Consider the following 16,913-nt stretch of genomic DNA (forward strand, 5'->3'; position numbering starts at 1 on the left):
GCTGTTTTCAAGCTATAGTGGCAGAGTTAGGTAGTTGCATCAGAGATGTTAGGGCCCAGAAAGCCAAAAATATTTACTTTGTGACCCTTTACAGAATAAGTTAGCTGACCCCTGCTCTACCTGGGTAGAGAAGTATCTATAGATTGAGTGCAAAGTAAGAGATGAGTGGGGGAAAATTAGAGGGAGGTAAGAGTTGATACCAGCTCTCAGTGACTGACTTACACTTTTTTCGTGTCCTGGAAAGCATAATCCATATTCTCATTAGACTGACCTGTGTTGCTGTTTTAAAATAGAAAATAAGAGAAGTTGATTCTCCTATTACTTTTCTTCTAAAATGAATGGACGTTTGTAGAAAGAAAATTAGTATAGTACTCTCAGTTTTTTACCAGGTTTTAGTGTTACCATAATAACTTAAGCATCAAGCACACTAAAATAGTAGCTCATAATGCTTTGCTTAGCGATGCCCTCACAGGAAACAGCAGTGATAAAAATTAAGCCATAAATGAAAGTTCAACTAAGTTATGTTATTTAGGGTTGGTAAATTTCGTGCCAGCCACCGTGGTCATACGATTAACCCAAATTAATAGAAAATTGGTGTAAAATGCGTTAAAGAATAATAAAAAATAAAGTTCTAGCTAAGCCTTAAAAAGCTATTTAAAAATGAACTACAAAAATGACTTTAACAGTTACTGATCACATGACAGCTAAGATCCCAAATAGGACTAGATACCCCACTATGCTTAGCCCTACACACAAATAATTATCGTAACAAAATTATTCGCCGGAGTACTACTAGCAATAGCTTAAAGCTCAAGGGACCTGATGGTGCTTCATTCCCCTCTAGAGGAGGGTGTTCTCTCTGTAATCAGTAAACCCTGATAAACCTCACCAGCATTTGCTAATTCAGTGTGTATACCGCCATCTTCAGCAAACCCTAAAAAGGAGTAACAGTAAGCATAATTATTATACGTGAAAACATTAGGTCAAGGTGTAACTTACGGGATGGGAAAAAATGGGCTACATTTTCTATTTCAAGAACATATTTCTTATTATACAAAAGTTTTGATGAAACTAAAAACCAAAGGAGAATTTAGTAGTAAATTAAGAATAGAGTGCTTAGTTGAGTCAGGCCGTGAAGCATGCACACTCCGCCCATCACCCTTCTCAAGTATTAATAACTCTTATAACTTCTTAGCAAGTACCACACATATGAGAGGAGATAAAGTCGTAACAAGGGAAGCATACTGGAAAGTGTGCTTGGATAAATCAAAGTATAGCTTAAACAAAAGCACCTAGTTTACACTCAGGAGATTTCATAGTGTATGGACACTTTGAACTAAATCTAGCCCAAACCTCCCACAAATTCAACTATTATAAGCAGATTAAATAAATCATTCACCCAATATTTAAAGTAGAGGAGATAGAAATTAAAAATTTTTTGGCACTATAGAGAAAGTATCGTAAGGGCATGATGAAAGAAGCATTAAAAGTAATAAAAAGTAAAGCTTTCCCCTTTTACCTTTCGTATAATGAGTTAACTGAAATTTTTAACAAAGAGAAGTTAAGTTAAATATGCCGAAACCAGACGAGCTACTTATGTACAGCTTATTAGAACAAACTCATCTATGTGGCAAACTTGTGAGAAGGTTTATAAGTAGAGGTGACAAGCCTAATGAGCCTGTTGATAACTGGTTGTCCAGGAAAAGGATCTTAGTTCAACTTTAAAAACTATTTAAAAAATCATAAATTTTAATGTATTTTTAAATACTAATCTAAAAAGTTGCAGCTTTTTAGAAACAGGATACAACCTTATCTAGAGAGTAAAAATAACACCATAGTTGGCTTAAAAGCAGCCATCAATTAAGGAAGCGTTCAAGTTCAACAACACATTTACCTTAATACTAGCAATAAGTAAATCAACTCCTAGTTTAATACTGGACTAATCAATTAATAGAAGCAATAATGTTAATATGAGTAACAAGAAATATTTGTCCTTGCATAAGCTTATATAAGTAATAGATATATCACTGGTAGTTAACAACAAATAAACCTAAGTCAATGTTAGATTATTTATTAAAATTACTGTTAACCCGACACAGGTATGCACCTAAGGAAAGATTAAAAAGAGTAAAAGGAACTCGGCAAATACAAATCTTGCCTGTTTACGAAAAACATCACCTCTAGCGTAACTAGTATTACAGGCATTGCTTGCCCAGTGACATCTGTCACATGGCCGCGGTATCCTGACCATGCAAAGGTAGCATAATCATTTGTTCTCTGAATAAGGATGTGTATGAATGGCCACATGAGGGTTTTACTGTCTTTTACTTTTAATCAGTGAAATTGACAAAATAAGATAAGAAGACCCTATGGAGCTTTAATAACCGCCTGCCCCCCCAGAGAAGGAACTAAACCATCAAGGGATAACAAAACTTTTATATGGGTTAACAGTTTTGATTGGGGTGACCTCAGAGAACAAAAAAGCTTCTGAATGATTAAAATTTAGACCAACTAGTCAAAATATCTTCACTTATTGATCCAAAAAACTGATCAACGGAGCAAGTTATGCTAGGGATAATAGCGCAATCCTATTCTGGAGTTCATGTCGACAGTAGGGTTTAGGACCTTGATGTTGGATCAGGACATCCCAATGGTGTAACTGCTATTAAAGTTTAGTTTGTTCAACAATTAAAGTCCTATGTGATATGAGTTCACACCAGAGTAACCCAGGTCAGTTTCTATCTATTAATATTTCTCCCAGTACGAAAAGACAAGAGAAATAAGGTCTACTTTACAAAAGCGCCTTAAAACTAATTAATGATATAATCTTAATTCATTAAAACACCCTGCCTGAGAACAGGGTTTGTTAGGGTGGCAGAGCCCAGTAATTATGTAAAACTTAAACATTTATTATCAGCTGTTCAACTCCTCTCCCTAACAAAATGTTTATAATTAACATTCTAACACTTATTGTCCCAGTTCTTCTAGCTGTAGCATTCCTCACACTAATGAATGAAAAGTATTGGGTTATATACAACTTCAAAAAGGACCAAACTTCGTTGGACCATATGGCCTATTACAACCTATCACCGACGAAGTTAAATTATTTATTAAAGAACCACTGCAACCAGCCACATCATCTGTTTCCACATTTATTATCACATGCATTCTAAAAGTATCTAATAGTATATACCTTTTGTACAGTTTCTGGTTTTTTCTGTCTCTGGAGATTACCTGTTATTTTTTAAGTGAAAGTACTAGTACATTACTTGGAAACTAGTCGGTGACTGACTCAGTGGAACAAAGCTAATACGTACATTGGGGATGACGGTACATGTCCCTTTTGGAGTCAATGGATAGATTGGAGGATACTCTTAAGGAGCTCTTCTGCAGTCTGACAGAGGCAAGTTAAGTCCTCTGTTAGGAGATTAAAGATCACGATTTCAGGATCTACCTTTCTTGTTCCTCTAGAACATTTCATAGTTTTGTCTTTGGACACATTTATCACGCTGCATCGTAGTTGCTTCCTTTTCAAAATAGGAAAACATAATACTTTTCCTGTCTGAAAGCAGGAATCTTAGGTTTGCTAAATTATAAGTTTCTTAAGGGTAGGTACCATGACTTTTTTTATCTGTTGGATCCCTCTGTAGCTATCATAGGTCTGGCACATAGTTGGCACACAGTCAATGTTTGTTGAGTGAAAGAACAAGATCTCTCGTATCTCAAATAGCTATTGTATCTATGCATGATCACAATAATTCCATTTCATTTAAAGGTTTGCTTACTGGGATTGCATGTCTTTTTGTTAACTGTAGGAGAGAATTTTGATGAAAACAGTAATTTTTTCTGGATCCATTCCTTACAGATAGCTATCAAATCATTGATTTATTTGTCTAAGTTGATTATATATTGTAATTTTTTGATATCTTGAGGGACAGGATTTCGAAACCACTAATCCATGAATTACCAATATCAAAGAAACCTAGAAACCTCCTCATTATAAAGCTTTAAAATGTATATATACTAAAGCCACTCTTGGATAGGAAGATTTTTGTATTCTCATCTTAGTCTTCTGAAACTTTTCCTAGCTCTTCCACTGAATCTCTTTTTTTAATGAAACTTCCCTATATAGTTTGCTTAAGAACCCAAGTTTTAAAATCTTATCTTGCAGAGTACCTTGTAAACATAAGACAGTTTAAAAGGTATTTAGCTGAAGGAAAACTTCCAGATTAAAGGACTCTAGGGAGATAAAATATCTAATGCAATACATGACTCAGAACTGGATCCTGTACTAGAGGGGAAGAAAGCCTTAAAGGACTTTATTTGCTCTCTTAAAAAAAATAGACGTTAATATTGTATAATTGTTAAATTTCCTGAAGTTAGTAACTATACTATGGTTATTTAAGAGAATGTCTTTGTTCCCAGGCTGTACACATTTAAGTAATTGGGGGTAAAAGGGCATGATATATGCAACATACTCTCAGATGGTTCAGAAAATATGTTTATTGGTATATAAAGAAAATGATGTAAGTGTTAACAGTTGGCAAACTGGATAAATTATATGTAGAAGTTCTAATCCTAATGTCATAGTTAAATATCTATTAGTACAACTTAGAACTTAAAAAAAACCTTAGGTATAGTTTATTAAATTTTCATGTATCCTGTACTTTTCTTTAATGTTCACTTTGGCTTGTTTCATTAAAAATCTATTAAGTTTTCCCTTAGCTCCATAAATATGCTTTGTTTGTTTTTAAAAGAGATCTGTTTTTATCGTCTTAAATATTTTGAAGGAAATTCAAGAGTAAGGATCTATTATAGGGTTTTTCAAACTGGTATAAAGAATTGCAGACCTTTTTTGAGCATTTACTTTGTGTTACACATTATATTCTAAGCACTTTACATTTAATAATTCATTGTATTTCACAACAACCTTATGCTTACACCTTGCCTTGATTTGTTTTTCAAGTTTAGCTAAAACTGAGCTTAGATGCTAAGCCTCAGAAGCTTTGCATTTTCTTCTTTTTTTCCAAACACAAACTGTGGGAACTGGTGACCTGGAACTTAATATAGAAAATTGATTATATTTACATTAAGAAAAAAATATCATCTTAGAATTATCTAGTTTGTGAACATGAGATAGGTCTAACTTCAAGGTAAACTTTTGCCGTCATAATGTGGGAAGGATCCACATATCAAAACTATCAGTAATTATCCAGGAAAAAGTAAATAATGACTTTTAGTATCCAAGTAAGAGGCAGATTGATGTAGAAACCTAGTTCTACTAGACTTCAATTTCACCAAGTAAAATAAACAAAAAATTAAAAATTAAATATCAAGAGGCTGATATAGTATTGCTAACTTTTAAAATGTTTTATATTGAATTAAAACATGCATATTATACAGTGCATAAATACTGAGTGTCATTTTGATGAAATTTTATGAAGTCAACACTCGTTTAACCAATACCAAGATCAAGATATAGAACATTTTCATCAATCCAGGAGCCTCCTTCATGCCCCCTGACAGTCATCACGCACTCCCAAAGGTAACTATTATTCTTGCTTGATTCACTGTTCATTAGTATTGTCTATTTTTGAACTTCTTTTGTCTTTTTATGATCAACATCTTGTTGGTGTGAGTCATTCATATTGATTCATATAGCAGTAGCTCATCCTTTTTCATTGCTTTGTAATACTTCATTATATGTATATACCAAAATTTATTCATCCATTGTACTGTTGATAAGCATTTGGTTTACTATCAGTTTTTGGCTGTTATGAACAATTCTGCTGTGAACATTCTTGAACATGTCTTTTGGCACATATGTATGCATTTCTGTTGGATAAATATCCAGTGATGAAAATGCTGGGTCAGGGTATTTGGCTGTTTAGCTTTTGTAGATGCTCCTAATGGTTGAATCAGTTTACACTTCCACCAACAGTGTACATGAATTCTTGTTGCTCTTCATCCTCAACACTTGAAATTATCAGTGTTTCAAATTAATAACTCTTCTGCTGTGTATGTAGTGAAATTTTATTGTAGTTTTAATTTGTTATTCCCTGATAACTTAAAAGGTTAGCACATATTTATATGCTTACTGACCCTTTGGATATCCTCTTTTGAGAAATGCCTGTTCATGTTTTTTGCCCATTTTTCTATTGTGTTGTCTGTCTTACGGATTTGCAGAAGTTCTTTATTTCTAGGATAAGTTTTTTGTTGGATTAAGTATTGAAGATATCTCTTCTACTTCTTCACTCTCTTAGTAGTGTGTCTTAATTAAGATAATTTCTTAATTTTAATAAAGTCTATTTTATCAAAGTGTTCTTTTATGGTTAGTTTTTTGTGTTTTAAGGATTCTTTGTCTATCTCAAAGCCAAGAAGATACTGTGCTATGTTTTCCTCTGTAAACTTGAGTGTTTTAACTTTCATATTTAGGTTTCTGCATGATATGTGGTAGGATTCATGGTTTATTTTATTTTCCATTTGGAAATCCATTTGGTCCAGCATTATTTATTGAAAAGACTGTCCTTTCCTACTGTAATGCAGTAGTAGTGCCTTTGTTGTAATTCAGGTGACTTTATTTGTGGGTCTCTTTTTGGACTCTGTTTCTGTTCCATTGGTCTGTTGTTGTACCAGTCCCATACTCTTTTAGTTATTATAGCTTTAAGTTCTCCAACTTTTGTCCTTCAAAATTGCCTTGGTTCTTCTTGGTCCTTACGAATTTCAATAAAGATTTTACACTCAGCCTGTCAGTTTCCTAAATGAGTAAATAAATAACAAATCCCTGCTTAACATTAAGCAAGTTAAATATTATCTATTATTTCATATTATTATTGTCTAGTTTAATATTGAATTTGTAGATCAATTTGAATATATTAAATATCTTTCCATATTGAGACTTTCAATATGTTAACCACAGTATATCTCCATATATTTAGGTCTTTTAAAATTTCTCTCAGAAATATTTTGTGTGTAGAGGTCTTAGACATCTTTTATTATCTTTTAAAGGTAATGATATTGTGGTTATTTTTTTTTTAAGTCCTTATAATTTATACATTCGTACTAGAGTATTTACAGATGACATGATATAGTTTTGGGGATTCGCTTCAAATAATACAAAGGAGGATGGGAAGGAATGGGGAAGGGGAAGAATAGATGAAACAAGATTGACCATGATTTGATAATTGTTGAAAATGGGTGATGAATATATGGGTTAATAATTATTCTTTTTTACTTTTGTGTATGTTTGAAATTTTCCATAAAAATAGGTTCAAAAATATGTATAACAACTGAAGATTGAAACACAAATATTTAAGAATTCAGAAGTTTATAATAATACTTTAAAAAAACACCTCATTTCATTACTCTGAAAATCACGGTTAAATGAAAGAATCAACCATTTATTCTTCATTTTCTGTACAGATTTCATTCCAGGATAACCAAATAGTTAAGAGGGAAAGTTTACTGTTATAGAAAAATCACAGATAATAACAAATGCTGGGAGAATGATAGGATTAGAAACTCACCACAGTGCAATTTCTAATAGAATTATGATCTAGATAATGATCAGTCAATGACTACTAAAGCCTTTAGGTGAAAGTCTGTTGAGAAATGGATATAATACAATGCATAGGCCAAAATGGAGTAAGCCTCACTCTGACTGATAGAACTAAATACTCTCAATAGAATACTAAAAGCAACTATCTAAAGACTTTGAAAATTAATAATAGGCAAATCGAGAAGGGAAGTCATAACTTGAAGACTAGCCTGTATAATAGTGAATATACCTTTTCTTTCTTTTCATGACCCAGCTTTGACCAAAGGGTGGGCTGAATTAGGGAACTGCACAGTGGATGCAGCAGTTTAGAGAAACCCCTATTTCTAGCCAGAAGACAAGGAAAAGGAGTTCCCCTTTTTTCCCTCCCAAGCCTGCCCTGAGACCATCTCTACCTATAAAGTTACATTGCCAGGTAGCACAAGCACTTTTAAACTCTGAGAGAAAACGATTTTTCTAGTCAGAGGATTTGGGAAAAAGGCCCCTGCAAACTGGAGCATGCTGGGGAAATCTCAGAGAAGAGAACTGATGTGAGAGGAGACCCACAAAGGTCCCACCTTACTTATGAGCTACACATGCATGTACAGACCCCAAGGAACACAGCAAAGACAGAGAACTGACCTACAATATAAACCACTGTTCAAATCCCAGACTTGCCTCTGAGCAGTGCATGCAGAGGATAAACCCAAAAAACATAGCAAAGACTTTGAAAACTGAGCTGACAGTGGTACTGCCACGCCTAGAAGGCAATATATAACTTGTAGTATAAACTTAAGCAAAAAAAATACCAGATTCTCCAGAAGATGTTTATAGGATCTAGTTTCATAACCTAATATTCAGAATGCCTAGGATATAATCCAAAATTACTTGACATACAAAGAAACAGGAAAATCTGACTTTTTTAAGAGAAAAGACAATAAATAGATGCCAACCTTGAGATGATTCAGATGGTAGAATTATCAGAAAAAGACTTTAAAGCAGCTGTTATATTATATCCATGGCCCATGAGACAAAAGTGAACATTTTTGAAGTGAATAGAAAGATAGTTCTCCTCTGAAATAAAAACCATATACAAGAATCAAGTGATAAGTTCAGAACTGAAAAATACGATATATGCAATACAAATTTACTGCATGGGCTCAATAGCAGACTTGAAGATATATCAATAGAAATCTCAAATTGTATCTTCTGTATCAAGGGTATGACTCTGTTCTGTAATACTTGTTAAGTCCAGGTTGTACCCTGTGAAGCCTGGTCATAGGCCTTCTGGCTGTGAATGAGCATGCCATATACATATCCTTTTTTATTCTTAATTACTCTTACTTGCATGCTGCAAATAAAATGTGTCTGTATCAAGGGAGTTCCATCTCCCTTGATACTCCACAGATTCAGATAGGGTCTTGGCCTGTGATTTTCCCAGACCTTGTCATTTCAGGTAAGGATCAAGCAGTGAGTAAGTGTGTTAGAAAAAATTAAATAGTCAACTAAGGAACTTAATATACTCATGTATTTTTGTTCATTTGAAAACTTTGAAAGTACATAGGTATAGAAAAGTGGGAATGGACAGTATATATATAAATCATATATTGCAAAATCTTACAATTTAAACAGTGAATTTTATCTTAAGTATAAATGTAGATATAAAAATTTTAGTGAAGAAAAAATAGTTTATGGTGGTAGTTCTCTAAATAATCTGTGGTTCAGAATGCATCTAAATGTATTTGAACTAGTTTTCAGATGGTTGTGAACTTGCTTGACCTACTTGGCTGCACAAAAGCAACCTGGCAGTTTACTCAAGTTTTCATAGGTCAAAACAACTGTCTTTTTTATGAAGTGTTTACACTGCAAGAAGAGGAATATTCGTGGCCTTGAAAATTGACATTTTTTTGGTTGTATTTTATATGGATCTGGTGGCCTCATTGATGAGGTGTATGTCAAAACATTGTCATTATATTTATACATATTAATTGTAAGTTATTAAATAGTTCATGAGCTGACCCTAAACCTATTATTTTCGTAATACTACTTAATCAAATTTCTTAACAGGTCCCTGTAGATTTATAGCACTAATGAAATTCTGTACTTCTTTTGGGTTGATATAATTCACTCTCTTTTTCTGGAGATCCATCTCAGAAATTTACATACACTTGACTTTTAAAATCAAAACATTCCAGATCAGGAAACTTGCTCAAGCCTCTTAGATAGCCTCATCCACCAGAGGGCAGAGAGCAGGAGCAAGAAGAACTACAATCCTGCAGCCTGTCGAACAAAAAGCACATTCACAGAAAGATAGACAAGATGAAAAGGCAGAGGGCTATGTACCAGATAAAGGAACAAGATAAAACCCCAGAAAAACAAACGAAATGAAGTGGAGGTAGGCAACCTTCCAGAAAAAGAATTCAGAATAATGATAGTGAAGATGATCCAGGACCTCGGAAAAAGAATGGAGGCAAAGATCAAGAAGATGCAAGAAATGTTTAACAAAGACCTAGAAGAATGAAAGAACAAACAAACTGAGATGAACAATACAGTAGCTGAAATGAAAACTACACTAGAAGGAATCAATAGCAGAATAACTGAGGCGGAAGAACGGATAAGTGACCTGGAAGACGGAATGGTGGAATTCACTGCTGTGGAACAGAATAAAGAAAAAAAGAATGAAAAGAAATGAAGACAGCCTAAGAGACCTCTGGGACAACATTAAACGCAACATTTGCATTATAGGGATCCCAGAAGGAGAAGAGAGAGAGAGGACCTGAGAAAATATTTGAGGAGATTATAGTTGAAAACTTCACTAACATGGGAAAGGAAATAGCCACCCAACTCCAGGAAGCACAGAGAGTCCCATACAGGATAAACCCAAGGAGAAACACGCCAAGACACATACTAATCAAACTGGCAAAAATTAAAGACAAAGAAAAATTATTGAAAGCAGCAAGGGAAAAACGACAAATAACATACAAGGGAACTCGCATAGGTTAACAGCTGATTTCTCAGCAGAAACTCTACAAGCCAGAAGGGAGTGGCATGACATACTTAAAGTGATGAAAGGGAAGAACCTACAACCAAGATTACTCTGCCCAGCAAGGATCTCATTCAGATTCTATGGAGAAATCAAAAGCTTTACAGACAAGCAAAAGCTAAGAGAATTCACCACCACCAAACCAGCTCTACAACAAATGCTAAGGAACTTCTCTAAGTGGGAAACAAAAGAGAAGAAAAGGACCTACAAAAACAAACCCAAAACAATTAAGAAAATGGTCATAGGAACATACATATTGATAATTACCTTAAACGTGAATGGATTAAATGCTCCAACCAAAAGACACAGACTCGCTGAATGGATACAAAAACAAGACCCATATATATGCTGTCTGCAAGAGACCCACTACAGACCTAGGGACACATACAGACTGAAAGTGAGGGGATGGAAAAAGATATTCCATTCAAATGGAAATCAAAAGAAAGCTGGAGTAGCAATACTCATATCAGATAAAATAGACTTTAAAATAAAGAATGTTACAGGAGACAAGGAAGGACACTACATAATGATCAAGGGATCAATCCAAGAAGAAGATAGAACAATGATAAATATATATGCACCCAACATAGGAACACCCCAATACATAAGGCAACTGCTAACAGCTATAAAAGAGGAAATTGACAGTAACACAATTATAGTGGGGGACTTTAAAACCTCACACCAATGGACAGATCACCCAAACAGAAAATTAATAAGGAAACACAAGCTTTAAATGACACAATAGACCAGATAGACTTAATTGATATTTATAGGACATGCCATCCAAAAACAGCATATTACACTTTCTTCTCAAGTGCGCACGGAACATTCTCCAGGATAGATCACATCTTGGGTCACAAATCAAGCCTCAGTAAATTTAAGAAAATTGAAATCATATCAAGCATCTTTTCTGACCACAACGCTATGAGATTACAAATCAATTACAGGGAAAAAAACGTAAAAAATGCAAATACATGGAGGCTAAACAGTACATTACTAAATAACCAAGAGATCACTGAAGAAATCAAAGAGGAAATCAAAAAATACTTAGAAACAAATGACAATGAAAACACGATGATCCAAAACCTATGGGATGCAGCAAAAGCAGTTCTAAGAGGGAAGTTTATAGCAATGCAAACCTACCTCAAGAAACAAGAAAAATCTCAAACAATCTGACTTTACTCCTAAAGAAATTAGAGAAAGAAGAAAAAAAAAAACCCAAGTTTAGCAGAAGGAAAGAAATCATAAAGAGCAGAGCAGAAATAAATGATATAGAAACAAAGAAATCAATGGCAAAGATCAATAAAATTAAAGGTGGTTCTTTGAGAAGATAAACAAAATTGATAAACCATTAGCCAGACTCATCAAGAAAAAGAGGGAGAGGACTGAAATCAATAAAGTTAGACATGAAAAAGGAGAAGTTACAACAGACACCGCAGAAATACAAAGCATCCTAAGAGTCTATTACAAGCAATTCTATGCCAATAAAATGGACAACCTGGAAGAAATGGACAAATTCTTAGAAAGGTATAACCTTCCAAGACTGAACCAGGAAGAAATAGAAAATATGAACAGACCAATCACAAGTAATGAAATAGAAACTGTAATTAAAAATCTTCCAACAAACAAAAGTCCAGGACCAGATGGCTTCATAGGTGAATTCTATGAAACATTTAGAGAAGAGCTAACACCCATCCTTCTCAGACTCTTTCCAGAAAATTGCAGAGGAAGGAACACTCCCGAACTCATTCTATGAGGTCGCCATCACCCTGATACCAAAACCAGACACAGATACAAAAATAAAAGGAAAATTACAGACCAATATCACTGATGAATACAGATGCAAAAATCCTCAACAAAATACTAGCAAACAGAATCCAACAATACGTTAAAAGGATCATACACCATGATCAAGTAGGATTTATCCCAGGGATGCAAGTATTCTTCAATATATGCAAATCAATCAATGTGATACACCATATTAACAAATTGAAGAATAAAAACCATATGATCATCTCAATAGATGCAGAAAAAGCTTTTGACAAAATTCAACAGCCATTTATGATAAAAACTCTCCAGAAAGTGGGCATAGAGGGAACCTACCTCAACGTAATAAAGGCCATATACGACTAACCCACAGCAAACGTCATTCTCAATGGTGAAAAACTGAAAGCATTTCCTCTAAGATCAGGAACAAGACCAGGATGTCCACTCTCACCACTATTATTCAACATAGTTTTGGAAGTCCTAGCCACGCCAATCAGAGAAGAAAAAGAAATAAAAGGAATACAAATTGGAAAAGAAGAAGTAAAACTGTCACTGTTTGCAGATGACATGATACTATACATAGAGAATCCTAAAGATGCCACCAGAAAACTACTAGAGCTAATCAATGAATTTGGTAAAGTAGCAGGATACAAAATTAATGCACAGAAATCTCTTGCATTCCTATACACTAATGATGAAAAATCTGAAAGAGAAATTAAGGAAACACTCTCATTTACCATTGCAGCAAAAAGAATAAAATACCTAGGAATAAACCTACCTAGGGAGCCAAAGACCTGTATGCAGAAAACTATAAGACACTGATGAAAGAAATTAAAGATGATACAAACAGATGGAGAGATATACTATGTTCTTGGATGGGAAGAATCAACATTGTGAAAATGACTATACTATCCAAAGCAATCTACAGATTCACTGCAATCCCTATCAAATTACCAATGGCATTTTTTACAGAACTAGAACAAAAAATCTTAAAATTTGTATGGAGACACAAAAGACCCCGAATAGCCCAAGCAGTCTTGAGGGAAAAAAGTGGAGCTGGAGGAATCAGACTCCCTGACTTCAGACTATACTACAAATCTACAGTAATCAAGACAATATTTTACTGGCACAAAAACAGAAACATAGATCAGTGGAACAGGATAGAAAGCCCAGAGATAAACCCACTCACCTATGGTCAACTAATCTATGACAAAGGAAGCAAGGATATACCATTGAGAAAAGACAGTGTCTTCAATAAGTAGTGCTGCGAAAACTGAACAGCTACATGTAAAAGAATGAAATTAGAACACTCCCTAACACCACACACAAAAGTAAACTTAAAATGAATTAGAGACCTAAATATAAGACCGGACACTATAAAACTCTTAGATGAAAACATAGGAAGAACACTCTTTGACATAAATCACAGCAAGATCTTTTTTGATCCACCTCCTAGAGTAATGGAAATAAAAACAAAACTAAACAAATGGGACCTAATGAAACTTAAAAGCTTTTGCAAAGTAAAGGAAACTACAAACAAGACGAAAAGACAACCCTCAGAATGGGAGAAAATATTTGCAAATGAATCAACAGACAAAGAATTAATCTCCAAAATATATAAACAGCTCATACAGCTCAATATTAAAGAAACAAACAACCCAATCCAAAAATGGGCAGAAGACCTAAGTAGACATTTATCCAAAGAAGACATACAGATGGCCAAGAAACACATGAAAAGCTGCTCAACATCACTAATTATTAGAGAAATGCAAATCAAAACTACAATGAGGTTATCACCTCACACCAGTTAGAATGGGCATCATCAGAAAATCTACAAACAAATGCTGGAGAGGGTGTGGAGAAAATGGAACCCTCTTGCACTGTTGGTGGGAATGTAAATTGTTACAGCCACTATGGAGAACAGTATTGAGGTTCCTTAGAAAACTAAAAATAGAACTACCATATGACCCAGCAATCCCACTACTGGGCATATACCCAGAGAAAACCATAATTCAAAAAGACACATGCACCCCAGTGTTCTTTGCAGCACTATTTACAATAGCCAGGTCATGGAAGCAACCTAAATGCCCATCGACAGACGAATGGATAAAGAAGATGTGGTACATATATACAATGGAATATTACTCAGCCATAAAAGGAATGAAACTGGGTCATTTGTAGAGACGTGGATGAATCTAGAGACTGTCATACAGAGTGAAGTAAGTCAGAAAAAGAAAAATAAATATCGTATATTAACGCATATATGTGGATCCTAGAAAAATGGTACAGATGAACCAGTTTTCAGGACAGAAATTGAAACACAGATGTAGAGAATAAACGTATGGACACCACGGAGGCGAAAGCAACCGGGGGGTGGGGTGGTGGTGTGATGAATTGGGAGATTGGGATTGACATATATACTCTAATATGTATAAAATGGATAACCAATAAGAACCTGCTGTATAAAAAAATAAATAAAATTTAAAAATTAAAAAAAAAACAGGAAATGACAAGAAAGTAATAATACCAGAGCAGAAAACAAGCTCTTCTCTGAAAACCAGAAGGGGAGCTTCTGTGTTCTCAATCCTGAAAAAAAAAATTAAAAAAATGAAACATTCCAGGAAGGCTGGGATTGATCAATCTTGTTTCGACATTTGTTTGATACTTATAAATTATGCCATTTTTGTATATGGTGTAGCTCATTAAGTAATTGTCCAAAAGGGAAAGTATGCTGTCATATTCATTTGGACGTTAAAACTTTTGCCATTCAGAAAAGCATCCGTAGAGCCTGTTGCTTATAGCAGTCAAGTTTGACCTTCAGTTGCAGTTGAACTCATGCAACTGGAATTCTTATCTACATTATTTTTCAATTCCCTTGAAGAAACATGAAAGGAAAATATAGTTCAGATAGTTATAAACTTCTGAATGGTGATATAGTCTTTTATCTGTTGATAGATCAAATTATTTATTGTTTATCCCCAAAAGATACTTTGTGTTCACCAAAGAGATTTCTTTGATCATGGGATGTGGTAGGCAGAATAATGGCCTTTCAAAGATGTCCATATCCTAAGTTGCCAGAAACTGTGACTATGTTAGGTTAAATGACCTTATAATGGGAAGATTGTGTTGGATTATCTGGGTGGGCCCAGTGTATCAGAAGGGTCTTAATAAGGGAAGAGGGAAGCAAGAGATGGCAACCTGAGGAGGACTTGGTCTGCTGCTGGATTTGAAGATTGAGGAGGAGATCCATGAGCCAAGGAATGCAGGCAGCCTCTAGAAGCTTGTAAAGGCAGGGAAACAGATTTTTCTGTTCAAGTTTCCAGAAAGAAATGCAGCCCTGCTGGCACCTTGAGTTTAGCCCAGTAAGACCTGTGTTGGACTCTGACCTACAGAACTGGGAGATAATAAATTTGTGTTGTTTTCTTCCATTGAGGTTGTAATAATTTGTTACAGCAGCCACAGGAAACTAATACATGGTACCTCTGTTTAGTTTTTCACTAACATGAGTTTTACATGTTGATTAATTGAATCGTAATGTGAATGACAATGTGATTTCCTGCAAAGATCAGTTTTAGTTTAGTATATTAAGACGTCATTTGTGTTGATAATATGCTGGACACTGATGGGCAGACCTTTGTGTACCCAGGGATCTTTATTTTCTACTTCACAGGAATGGTGACATGTTTAGTGTGGCCAGAGAATAAGGAGTATGTATACAGTGAAGGTGGAGTGGGAGATGAGGCTGGAGAGAGAGAATGAAGCTAGAAAGGAAAATTGGGGTCTTATAATGTGGCAGAGCAAGTGATTTTCAGAAGCCTTGGTTTCCTTCCACCTGTTCTTTAATATTTGTATTATTTGCGCCTCTATTAGTAAATGCTGTAAATAAGTTGGAATTATAAGACGTTTTTATTATCAGCTTGACTTTAGCTGTATTAGAGTTGTAAGCAAGTTGCATTTTGCCACAGAATGGCTCATGGAATGGCTTATCTATATGTTAAATATACTAAGGAATCAATGGCAAAAAGGAAGCCTAGAGTTTAGACAAACATGAAGAAGAATTAAGTGTTTCTGATAAGGAATAATGAACAACCTGACCAACAGAGACTGTTACTAGATGTCCCCTGACCATCTCAGATAAACTTGCCTTACTCCTTCGTACCTTTTATGGGATGAGAAACTGTAAGGGCTCAGCAAAGATTAGGAGGCTAGGACAGGTTAAAAAAAAAAAAAAAGACATAGACATAAATAAATAAATTAGAGCTATATGGCCAGTTAGAAAAAAATGCTTGTGGTTTTTTGTTTTTTGTTTTTTTTGATGGGTTTGAATCAAGCAGATCACATGCTATCCTAGCCCTTGTGTGAGATTCAGAGAGATAAAGTGCTTGAAATTGAAAATATGGAGGGGGCGTGTGATTATTGCTAATGGTGAATTCTAGAGTAACTCCAGGGGAATGAGTGGGAGGTAAGCCAGGATTGTTGGAGGAGAGGAGATTAGGGAATTGACTGGCCAAGATGTTGGGAGGATCATTTATGTAGATATCAAAATCAAAAACAACGACAAAAGAGGTA

The 16,913-nt window shown here is 34.7% G+C and overlaps 1 protein-coding gene across 24 annotated transcripts in view; it reads left to right on the top strand.

Moving 5' to 3' along the window:
* Window positions 1-16,913, top strand: part of CLOCK (clock circadian regulator) — a 130,318-nt gene that overhangs the window by 39,765 nt on the left and 73,640 nt on the right. For 9 of the 24 annotated variants that reach the window (XM_082390160.1, XM_082390165.1, XM_082390162.1 and 6 more), the window contains one exon: window positions 5,445-5,545. The exons of 6 other annotated variants lie outside the window; for them this stretch is intronic. The gene's annotated coding sequence lies outside the window, so the exon portion shown is untranslated. Of the gene's footprint in view, window positions 1-5,403; window positions 5,546-16,913 lie in introns of all 24 variants that reach the window. 9 more of the 24 variants (XM_082390151.1, XM_082390155.1, XM_082390149.1 and 6 more) reach the window with 2 other exon arrangements.

This window comes from Balaenoptera borealis (genome assembly GCF_965194805.1).
Source record: "Balaenoptera borealis genome assembly, chromosome: 4".
NCBI lineage: Eukaryota > Metazoa > Chordata > Mammalia > Artiodactyla > Balaenopteridae > Balaenoptera > Balaenoptera borealis.